The following is a 12,830-nucleotide window of genomic DNA, read 5'->3' as shown; positions in this document are numbered from 1 at the left end:
GTTCTCATGTGTACTGTTCCCACCCAGGACTAAGTTTTTCACCTGTGGACCATGTCTTATTTAAATCTATCCTCCTCCTTTAATCAGGAGGCACCCATCAATGGAGCATTTGTTTAATAAGAATCATTACACGGTTGTCATGAGAATCCTCTCAACCCTCAACTGGAATGAAAGAAACTAGGTGGCTATGTCAGTCCCTGGCAATCCCTCTGCTGTGACAGCTGAGAAGGCAGAGACTCTCGTATGTGGTCTGGTCTGGGACTCAGACAGGCTTGTGCACGTTGTAGTGCTGCACCGGGAGCCAGTCTGGGGAGGATCTGCCAGACTCCATGCACAGGGTCTGCTCAGACCCCCTGTCCCTGACTCCAAACGGGAGGAAGAGAACTGCAGAAATCCAGCCCTAATTTGCTTATCCCTGACCTCTCCTCATGGGATTGGAACACTGGATCTAAGACTGACTGGATCCTGCCTCAGTCACTTTCCATCTTCCCAGAGACATGAGCACAGAGCCCCCAGCCTGAGCCATGGCACCTGCAGTGCTCTACCATCAAGTCTACTGAAGAAAGCCGGAGGTGTGCGAAGAAGGTACAGCTGTTGAATACCATGACAGACCTTTTACTTCTGATCATGTAATTATGTCCATAATTCTAAGGAAGAAATGTAGCACAATTATATGTCTTTACAGTTTAGCAAACCAAGATTTGAAATATCACATAACTTGTCACAAACTCCTGTAGGAGAACAATTTCTGGAGCCAAGATATGAACTCAAGTATAACTCCAAAGTCCATCAGCTCCATCATAAGGGGAAGCCAATAATTCCCACCCATTGATGACACAAGAAATTCCTGTGATGGAATTCACACAAGCCAAAAAAGTAAGAAACCTAGCTGTGAGAATCCTTTGTGGCATGAGCACTGCTAACTGCTTTCTGGACAAATTCCAGGAAATTTGCTCAATGAATCTGGTCATTTGCACATGCCCATCTGGGTAAAGCAAGTGCAGTGTTTTTGTCTCTGGTCCCCAGTAAACCACAGCAGCCATGAGGATGTGCCCTGAGCTGTGCAGGCACACCCCTGGCCTCTGGGCTCCTCCAGTGGCCATCCTTCCAGTCCTAGCTCTGACAGTCAAGGAGACCAAGGGTTCTTACGTGGCATGTAGGGAGGGCGGTTCAGAGAGGCGTCCCTGCAGCCTGGAGAAACTGCCCCATTCACGAAACTTGATGGTTCATTCATATCCTAGAAATGCCAAACACAGACATACCTCACTCTTTAAGATAATTATGTCCAGCCAATTCTGAGCCAAGGAAGCAGTGAATAAACTGTGCAACATCCAGTAACCCCTGTAGATGCCAGCCCTGGGAACTTCAAATCCCGGTGAGAACTGGCTGGAAAGATTAATTCACTACTACAGAATGACTGGCTAGAGGTTTTAAAAAATAAATCTCTTCCCAGGTGGCTGTGAGGCAATCAAATTTCCAAGAAATTCCTAGTAAATTGCCTCCAGGATTTTTGGTTTTTTTTTTTTTTTTTTTTTCAATTTTTTGAGACGGATTTTCGCTCTTGTTTCCCAGGCTGGAGTGCGATGGTGCGATCTCAGCTCACCGCAACCTCTGCCTCCTACGTTCAAGCGATTCTCCTGACTCAGCCTCCCAAGTAGCTGGGATTATAGACATACCCCACCACACTCGACTAAGTTTTTATTTTTATAGAGACAGGGTTTCTCCATGTTGGTCAGGCTGGTCTCAAACTCCCAACCTCAGGTGATCTGCCCACCTCAGCCTCCCAAAGGACTGGAATTACAGGCGTGAGCCACCACACCTGGTCCGGCCTGACAGGTTTTACAGTAGGAGCCTTAGGTCCGGTACACGGTCTGAGGGCTATCAGGGATGTCCCACTCCTGAGAGGAGGAAGTGTCTGATATGTCCAAAGTCTTCCTTGGACAATCACTATCCTCTTGATTGAAGATCAGTGGTCCATATACTCAGTCACACAAAGATAGACAAGTGCCACAGGTACACACACACACACACACACACACACACTTACAATCCACAGGCCATCGAACTTCAAGCTCCTCTCTGGATTCTGTGGATTGTTGTACAGTTCTTCTATTTCCCTCTTCCACCACTTGGCAGTTGAATTACGGAAAAAGTCTGGGAAGGCCACGTAAGCTCGATATAGCTGTAAAATATAAATATAATTATGTGTCCCACACAAATATATAAGACAGCAAACAGGCACTTACTGAGAATGCAACTCACACAGATACTTGAACTGCATGGTGACAGACGGCCAGAACAGGGCCTAAATAATGTTATTAACTAATTAGAGAAATGTAGAATGAGAAGAGAAATTAGTGTAATTTGCACACCTTCCCAGCATTTGGAAAACATCCAAAAACTGTTCTCTTCATATACACATGGTTGACGATAATCAATGACCTGAACTAGTGACCTCATGTAATCCATGCCCAACCCTCAAAGTCAGCCCTGCCATTTCCTAAGCACTCCTCAAAGACAAAGCCAGGGAGAGACTGCAGACATGAGATGCATGATAATAGTTAGGAAGAAACACCCAGGGAGTCCCTCCTATGTCATTCCCACTGAGAGAGGGGAGGAAGGAATAAGATTACATTTCAGGATATTAGACCAGTACACCTCAGTGTTTTCTACAATTTCAGAATCACATGACAACTACAGATGTTGGAGCATAAATTGAGAGGACTTAAAGAGGATGCATCAACTTCCCCTTATTTCCCTCTTCCCTCAAATAATAAAAGCAGTGTCTTTCCTTATCTGAAAGACAGATTCAAGATACAACTTTTTATCTACATTGCAGATTTTTGAGAGTAAGAAGTTTGCTTTATATTCTTCTGAGTGATATTTATATTGCCCACAATGTTCAGCTTAGAACCTGGTATAAAATACTCAGTGTTTAGTAGTGGGTTCACACCACTCAGAAGCAGCAAATAAATATCCATACATTTTAATATACTCATGTTGTTTGTTATGGAACATTATGGTCCTTTGTATGTCTAAGTAAATAGCCTCCTCTATGCTAATCACACCACTGTAAGAGTTAAAGAGCTAAAGAATGCTTGTGAGGAGGGTGGGGGAGGCAACAGAAAGAGGACTTGTTCTAGGGTCCAGTTCTTATACACCACAGATAAAAGGCAGGTAGGAACCCAGATGTCTAGATAAAGGGCAAAAGAAGGAACACAAGAAAACAGAAATAGTCAGCCTGCATGGGTTCACACAAGACGGATAGTATGCCCACGAATCTTGAGAGAAGTGGGCTTGCCAGGGATGCCTTTTGTGAGGAAATGAGGTAGAAACCAGGAAACCCAACAAACAGAACTTTCACCAAACTGAGAGCCCAGATCAGGCAGGGTTAGAAACAATGGGAAGGGTGGGGATGGAGAATTACAATAAAGAGAGTATCAGCCACATCTCAGTCAGAATTGCATCCCATACTGGGTACACGTGGGGAAACTGGCCAGCCATGATGTAGGAACTTCCCTAAGTACTGCTCGGACGACGCCTACCAACTTCATAAAAATGTTCGGCTGTTCTCCAAGGTGCTGCCTTTGCCTGCCCATATTCAAGTCTTGCCTTGTGGCTTCTGCCTTCACTTTCTCCAGTCTTCAAACAGTGATGTACCCACCCACACACTGGGCCTCAGGATCACCTAGCAGTCTTTTTGTAGCACATCATATGCTTCAAAACGCAATTCATACATCCCATCACAGACTTATTGAATTAAATCACTGGAGCTTTGGACTCAGAAATCTGCTTTTCATAGGCTTCTTGGCTTTTTTATGCTCAGCGAAGCCAGGCCTAGACATCAGTGGCTTCATCCTCACCAGTCTCGTCAAGTGGGTCTCACTATTAATAATATAAATATTAGATTGGTGCAAAGGTAATTGTGGTTTTGGAATTAAAAGTAATGGCAAATATTACCTGTGCACCAACCTAACAGTTACAATTATTCTATCTACCAATAATCTCTTATGAGCTACCTAAAAGATTACGTGAATCCCCTAATGAGTGTTTCTTATCAGAAACCCAACTGGCATTTGAGGCATACAATTTTTTGTGGAGAATTCCCTGCAGTCAGAGCTATTGGCATTCCTGCCTACAGCCCATTAAATGCCACCCGGTGTCCCTGTGATAACCAACACTGCCCTCAGATTTCCAAATGGCCTCAAGGTGGCAGTGTTGCTCCTACTGGCTGCTGAACTGTGGGACTCATAATGTAGTACCTGACTACTTCATAAAAGTCAGGAAGCCAATGACACAGAACTTCTCTGGTTGGGCAGGTTCCTGTGTCCATGTGAGCTGCCTGGACCCCTAAGCTTCAAGTTATTCACTGTAGGAAGTGACGAGGGGACAGGAAGCTACGTCTTCTCCTTTGAATACTTCTCTGATAGATGATACATAGATAGACAGATATAGAGTGGATATAGTAGGTAAATGGATAGATACAATAGATAAATAGATAGATAGATAGATAGATAGATAGATAGATAGATAGACAGACAGACAGACAGACAGATATGCATAGATAGATACTTGTTCAGTACTAGATAAAGGGAAAACAGCCTTGAACTGAGTCTGACTCATTCTTGTCAATCTTCAAAACCTGCCCCAGCTTCTGTTTTGTTTGTATTGTTTTACTCAATTTACCGACAGAAAATAAAGTCATGGACTCCAATAGCCAAGCAACCTGGTCCCAAGCGTGTCTCATTTTAAATCGAAAAGAGCAACAGCTGCCAACTGGCTCTGAGATCCAGGAAGTCAGAGACTGACAACAGAGAAGTAGGCATCACAGGCTTGCAGTACCTTCTGCTCTCTCGGAGCTGTGCTGGCCCAGCCCCTGGCTCCAGATTGTGTGGGGTTCTGAGACCATATGTCTTTTCCCCTCCAGGGACTCACCACTTGTTCGGAAATCAACTTCTATTCGATAAGGCATGAATACTTGGCCTGACCCCTGCCAGTCACACATTCCTGGTGACTGAATGTTTTCTCCTGCATCCTGTCCATATGGCTACGATCTACATTATGTAGAAGAACCTCTGCAAAAGAGGTTTTCACGCCTGCTTCTGAGTGGTTGCTAACTGAATTCATATACTGCTGGGATTTTGTTCTCTACAATACGGGATATTCTCTGATTAATACTTCTGACCCCCGAGACAGTATCTAGTCTCTACAACATATACAATATTGCTGACTGCACAGACATTGTGCTTCTTTATCCCTTCACCCTGCAGGTGTCCCAGAGAGGCCTTTTCTTGTTCCCTCAGCTCTCCTGTGGGGGCTCACATAGGGCTAAGGGCATGCCCTGCCAGAGTTCCTGCCCAGATAGAACCATTATTGAAGAATACTACTATAGTAGGGCAAGGTACTTGTGCTACCCAGAAGTCCTCGCTCCTCCCTGACAATCAATCCTGTCTGTGGGAACTGTCACAAAAATTGATAGTAAAGCACACAGGCTGCCTCAGTTCAGGAGACATACATCTTGGCCAGAGGATGGGGCTGTAGGCTTCCTAGACTCAGGGCGCGAGCTACATGTATCTTCATATTCAAGCAAGAAACGCTTAGCGTGAATCTGGAAAAATCAGGTTCAGGTGCTTCAAATTTATCCACAAGCAACAAACCGTTCCCAGGAAAGAGCAGGTTTTACAATAAGGCTGGAAACTGAGAGGTAAAAGCAAAGTTGAGAAACCCAAGGAAGGATTGCGCTCAGAGGAGGACTTATAAGTGTGGAAATGGAGAAACGTGTTCATGGGGAAAAAAACAAAAATATATACAAAGAAAAAGACCTAGTCAGTCTTCAAGGGTTGAAGACTGTTTAAAAGGGATAACCAAGGCAACAACAGTAAGTATACTAGTTCAGAGAAAAGATAGCACTTTTTGGAGGAAAAGTGGAAATTCCTTGGGCCTTTGTAATCTGACAGCCTTGAAATTGAAATCAACACTCTGTCACCTAAAACTGTGGACAAGTCACCTAAAACCTTGGACAAGTAATTTGAGCTCTCTGGTCTTAAATCCCAAGGATAATAACACATATCTACATCCCAGTGGGCAGTAAAGTATTACTCCATGTAAACTAATTGGCACAGACTGACACCCAAGACACATCCCCTAAGTGTTTCGCCCTTGCCAAGCCCATGTCCACGGTACAGGCATGTCTAGAATCCCAGGAAGGGCTGCTCCTGCCTAGAAACCCTGACTCCACCCAAATTGACAAAGACCCTTTTACCTCCACTTGGCTGTCCCAGTCTAGAGATTCATTCACAACAACACCAGGAAAATCGGGCCAGACCTATGGAGAGAAACACGCTAAGTAGCGATGCATGGACAGTTTCCCTTACATAGGATTTCCGAAGTTGTTATATAAACCATGTCCTAGGAGCGATGATACTTTGACTATCATGTAGGATTCACGGAAAAGTGAATTCCATAACACGTTACATTACTTTAAAAGTTGTTAACTGTATCAACAAATATTGTTTGAGAAAAGGAGAGCGTCTGACCTCAGAGCCCAAAAAGAAAACGCCAGAAATAACATACATAGGCATGTGACCCACTAACTGTGACCCACCCTCAGGCTACAGACTAGTGGATCATCCCTTAGGATTATACCTTTCCCCAGACAATGTCTCCATCATTTGGGTATTTGATGAAGACGTCATCCTCCAAGCCCCGAGTGAAGGCAGGATAGGGCTGTGTCTCATTGCCAGAAATGGCTGGATCCTGAAATCAAAGCATAAGTCAGTTGGGAAAACCAAACCCAGAGAATGAGGAGAAACAGAATAAAGGAGAACTCCTCCAGGGCGAATTGGCTTCTACCTGAACTGTAGTCCATATCTGTGAGTCCCGGGAAATGCTGTGAATTTCCACGTACTCAATTTATCTATTTGCGTGGAAATAAAGTATAACTCTTTCTCCACCAAAGCCCATACCTGCTCCCAAACAGACCGCACACATTCACATCAGGACTAACCAGAATGAGGATGACCCGCATCCCATCAGCCTTCAAGGGCAAGGTTAGAGCCGGGAACCCAGCAAACTTGGGGCTGAGGGTGAAGTCCAGCTGCCGCCCATGGAAGTTTACGTTCGAGTACTGTACCGCCCCATGGAGACGGGGATTGAGCTGCCGCTGTACACGCCCCAAGCTACAGAACAATCACTGGCCACATGGTGAATTCCAGACAGCTTCTCGTTGATGCTTTCAAATCCCAGCTCTGCCATTCATTAGGTACAGGTGCTGGGAAATTCACTTAATTTTTAAAATGTTCAGTGATCAAATAGAAAAAACCTGAAGTCAGCATAAAATAGGATGAGAATGCCTCTCTAACACGGCTATTCTGAGGATAAATAAGTACACTGGATTGGACAGTGCTTTGTAAACTGCCACTGTCAGGTGTGATTGTGATGACCTCCCCCAAGAGGCTGCCCCTGGTATCAGTGGTTCATGCTTAGAAAAAATATTGTTAACTACCCAGGGCTAATACAATGTGGATGATAAATCTACTGCAAAACATATCAAAACAAAGCAACAATGTATAGGTGCTTTGGAATACCCAATCCTGAGGGAAATCAGATACAACATTCTTATGGAGAATGAATACTGCATTTCACTGGCCACTAATGGAAACACTATGTTCCACCAATGGAACTATTGTAAAACAATAGAAATGTAGAATAAAATTAGATATGCGATGGTACACTGGATTAATTCTCTGATGACTGGGTCCCCTCCCACTCTCCAGTGAAAGATAAGGTTTCTTTATATATGTTTGCCCTCTGGAAACCCATGTCCGGATCCGTGTATTCCATCAGTGATAGCTCAGAGTCGACAGGACACTGTGCTACAGCACCAGGGCTGCAGGAAATGAGGTCGTATCCACATATACAATGGTCTGACTGGGGTTAGTTTTTTTTCAGGAATTAAGTAAAAGAACTGTGGGATATCATTTATTCCTATGGAACCAAGGACGTTTTGACTAAATGTTTTGAAGACATGTGAAAGAAATGGAAGGAAGCATGAGATAGCAGAAAAAACCCTGGAGCCAGCCTATCTCCCCCTCTGGCAAGTCATGGTGAATCTTGAGCCATCATCTCTAGAAGATGGAAACAAGCAATCTTTACCTATATATGACTGTGCTGGGTGAGGGCTGTGATATTGTTCGAAAAGAACATTATGTTCTATACAGAACTCCACAACATACAGACAAATGAACCCAGACACAGAGGCACCTGTTGCCACGAAACCCAGAGCTACATGACTGAACGCATAAGGGATTCATGCCACCATGTCATCATACAAGCTGGCTTATCATCTCAGAGTCGCGTTTGGTATCCATAGCTTACACAGCTGGAAACCTAAAGACCAGTAAGGTACCATCACAGGTCGGCCAATCAATCAGAAAATAGACAGAAAATACATAGTCCTCAGAACAGAGGCACCAGATTGAAGTTTTTACATAAAGTAATAAGAATATTTTTCCTTCCATGCCCGCCAGACAAATAACTAACTAATTGAAATCCACATCAAAACTGACAGGATATAGAGCCACTGGGATACTTCAGAAAGCTTTCTGCTAGACTCTGAGAGTCTTCTTAAAAATTATGGAAAAGTTGATGTTACCCATTCTCCTAGAGACACTGGGGTAACTCATTATGTGTTTCTCCAGAATCAGGACAAATGCTTCATTGAACACAGGTTCAGTCCCACACCTGGTGTGGACTTCAGGCAAAATTACAAACTCCAGTGCTTCCTGCTCTCTTCATCTGTACATAAGGGTATACAATAGTCAGGCCTCCTGCCCTCAGAGTCCGAGCATGTAAGTGAAGTGCTCTAACAGGCAGCAAGCACTAAATCAGTGATGTGCAGTAGGTAGTACATAAGTATTTGCTGCTGCTGCCAAAACCACCATGGTCACCACCACCATCACTATTTTCACCATCACCACCACAACCACTGTCATGCCCTCCACCACCATCATTACCATCATCATTACCCTTCACTACCATCACCACCAACCCCACCACCACCCCACCTCCACCATCCCCACTGTCACCACCATCATCACAAACCACCATCACCAACATCACACTCCTCAAAACCACCTCTCACTGTCACTTCACCTCACCACAACCACCACCACCATCATCACCATCACTACCACAAACACCATCACCACCACAAACACCACCACCACCCCCACCATCATCAGTATTATCACAACCACTACCACCACCATACTCCTCACACCACCTCACTGTCACCACCACTACTACCACCATATCCACCACCACCCCCATCATCAACATTACAATTACATCACCAACACACCTATATCAACACCTCACCCCAACTATCACCTTCTACCATATCACAATACCAATACTATTACTAACCATCATTATCACCATTCTGTCACTGTCCCCAACGTCAGCCCCTTACTGCCATCATCACCACATCACCACCACCACCATATAGCAACTACAAAACACCACCACCACCACACTATCACTACCATCACCACCTCTCACACTAGTACCACCATGTAATAACATTCGTCAGTGCTTTTCACAGAGGCTATACATTTAATGATAATCTGAATGTGTATTTATTTTTCTTATTCTATAATCTCTCCAACAAAGACCAATATTTCTGTGTTATCATCTGAGAGTTAGCACTAATCAATCGTGGGCTCTGGCATCCAGAATGTGCTTTCGTATAAGTTTTTGATAAACAGCTGGATTTCTTCCTACCCGTGTACTGCTGGGTGACAAGCTCATAGAGCTAGCCCCTTAAGAACACATAAAAGTCCAGAACTCCCCCTGTGGTACGGTATGTCAAGGCAGGCAGGGGCTGGAACGTCACATCTGAAAATGAAGAAAAATGCCAAGCCAGATGGAAACCTTCCACATCACGAGGGAAACCTTCCACATCACCCCTGAAATTCACACATTCTCCATCTTCCTGCTCCCTCCCTATCACAGAGTGGTAAGAGCAGGCATTTTCTATCATCCACACACAGAACTGAAGAAGTTCAGTGGAAGTCTACAGTTCCCATTTCTGGGTTTGATTCCTTTTGGTGTACTTTACTATATTTTGTCATTCTACTCTTATAAAATTATTTTTACATTTCAACTTTTATTTTGGATAAAGAGGTACACATTCACATTTGTTACATGGGAATATTGCACGATGCTGAGATTTGGCGTAGGAATCCTGTTAGCCAGATAGCAAACATAGTACCCGATAAGTAATTTTTCAATGTACCATACACCCTCATACCCCCACACTAACTTCTCTGACCCATAGTTTTACCCTAATTCAAATTATATAACTGGCTTCCACGAGTTGGCCTCCAGGATATTTGGGACCCATGTGGTGTTACTATCCCTTCTTATGTGATTTTTACCAAAATGAGGGTTGGGTTAAATCCTCTTATCACATGATCCTATATTGAAATAAATAGAAAGGCTAAACACAAAGAAAAAATAAACACTAATGCCCATAAAATGAAAATTTTGACTTCAAGGAACAGTTGGGCTAAAAACATTCTAAACTGACTCAAGCATGATTGGTAGCCCCCCAAAATAAGGGAGGCGCTGGACGGCCTTACCCATGGCATTGCTGTTCAGCAGGAACACTCCGTGGGCACTGCCATCCTCCTCCAGCCCCATGTAGTAGGGGTGGACACCATAGGAATTTTCTTGTACTGGAAAGTCATGGGGAGAAGGCTGGTAGGAGTTTAAGACATTACACCTGGAGAAAGAAACTCAACATAAAAAGTGTTTTGTTAATATTATGGGTCTGCTTTCTCCATGGTGAAGTCAATTAAACACATGGAACAAAAGGAGTCTGAGAGACCACTCACTGTCTAAAAAACCAGAATGAGGGGACCAAGTGGAGTTTGGGAAGATGAAGCCCGAAGCCTGAGCACTGTGGATGGAGAGAAGCAGAGACACAGATCCCCAAATGTTTGTCTACTCCCTCATTGGTCTCGGAGAACATCCCCTTAGTGCTACCACCCAAGTCTCCTATAGGATGTGTGTACTCAGTTTCCCCAAAGCCATAGAGGTACTTGGAGGGAAGGCGGGTGGAGATGCGGATAAACATGTCATTGAAGGTGAAGCCAAGGAGCTGAGAGTCCCAACTGAAACACAAAAAGGTAGATTTGAAACAGAAAATGGGTTTTCTCTCTGCTTCCAGCAGCTGACTTTTCAAGGACAACAGAATGTTGATTTTTATCCAGAACCTGTTCATCTCCAAAACAAAACAGAAACTCAACTTGATTAAAATACCATAGATATCCTCGCTAAAAGCCCAGGAGTTATTCTTCATTCATCTGTTTCCCACTGTCACTGCCTCCTTTCAGTGGTCCTCCACAATACAAACCCAAGCACTCCTCACCATCACAGCTGGGACCACTCCACACCAGCTCCGCCAGCCACCCTTGCACCCCTCCGTGCATTTTCTACAAAGCACTCAAAGTGATAAAGTTTACTTATTATTGGTTGTCATGAGAAGACAACTCTCATTGCCCACAAGGAGCAGCACCTCCTCTGTGACAGGGGCAGGCACCCCATAACATTTGTTGGATGGGGAATCCTCACAGGCACACCTCGACTGCCTCATAGTAATTATTTCCAGAATGCTAAAGATTCAACACACACACCAACAGGTCCGGAAGGAATAACCTCATCCATGATCTGGAAGTGGACAAATGTGATGTTTGAACCAGGATACATCCAAGGACGATGGACTCCGGCAGCCAAGGCAATGTGCGGGTGACATCAACTCGAGTCACACCAGAAGCCACTCACATTATAGTGCCCGTACTCCCAAGGCGCATCTCAACTCCAAATGGATTCTTCTTAATGAGACATCATAGAGTTGACTTTGGTGCTGGGGTACCGTGGGTACGGCAACAGAGGAACTGGAACTTCATACCCATTGTTGTTGGGACCGCAATCTAGGGCCAGAGGAAACGATTTTAGGCAAGAATTGTGTCGAAACCTTTATAGTCCTTAGCAGAACTCTTTTATTTTGGAATGCACCAGATGCTATGTTTCGTCTACTTTGCTGTTATATCTGAGATTTAATACTATCAACAAATGTCAGATTAAACATTTTCGTCATTTCCTCAGCCATATCTCTGTTACATTAATACACTCAATGGGACATTAGTGCTAATGTGGAAAATCATTCTGGAATCAGTATGGTATTTATGAATATGTTACTTGTTGTTTTCTGTGGGCATATGAGTATATAAAAATACCTTAAAACCATTATGAATTGAAAAAAAAAAAAAACCTGTCTCCCCAAAATGAAATCTATTTGATTAAAACTATCAGAATCTCCTTGCTGAAGGTGGTATCTAAACTGACTCATGAGTATCTACTACATCCCTGCCTGACACTGCACAAGACACTAGGGATGTGGGCTGAATAAGGAAGTGTTATGGTTTTACAAAATTCACATGCGAATGAGAAGTGAAATAGAGCAGCTCACAACACCTGGGTGATGTGTGCTAAGGGAGAGCTATGTAGAAGTGCTGTTAGATTCTAGGGAACGAAATGCCTAACACTGTTTCTGAGAGACTGAGATGGTGTCACGGGAGAAATACAGTCTAGAGTATTAACAGCTTGGTAGTTATTAACCAAACAAAGGAAGGAGATCAAGTCATTCTGCTGAAGAATAACAACCACAAAGGCAGAGAGAATTAAAGTGGGTCAGAAAGAGGCAAATATTTTGGAAAAGCTACTGCATTATCAAGAGGTAGAGTAGGCAATGGTTAAGGCTAAAA

General features: G+C 43.8%; 1 pseudogene; it reads right to left on the bottom strand.

Moving 5' to 3' along the window:
- Positions 1 to 790: 790 nt before the first annotated feature.
- Positions 791 to 11,870, bottom strand: LOC101000506 (annotated as a pseudogene).
- Between the last annotated feature and the right edge of the window lie 960 nt (positions 11,871 to 12,830).

Source organism: Papio anubis, unplaced genomic scaffold (genome assembly GCF_008728515.1).
Source record: "Papio anubis isolate 15944 unplaced genomic scaffold, Panubis1.0 scaffold1063, whole genome shotgun sequence".
NCBI classification, from domain to species: Eukaryota; Metazoa; Chordata; class Mammalia; order Primates; family Cercopithecidae; genus Papio; species Papio anubis.
Note: the sequence above shows the minus strand (reverse complement) of the source record. Positions and strands in the feature narration are given on the sequence as shown.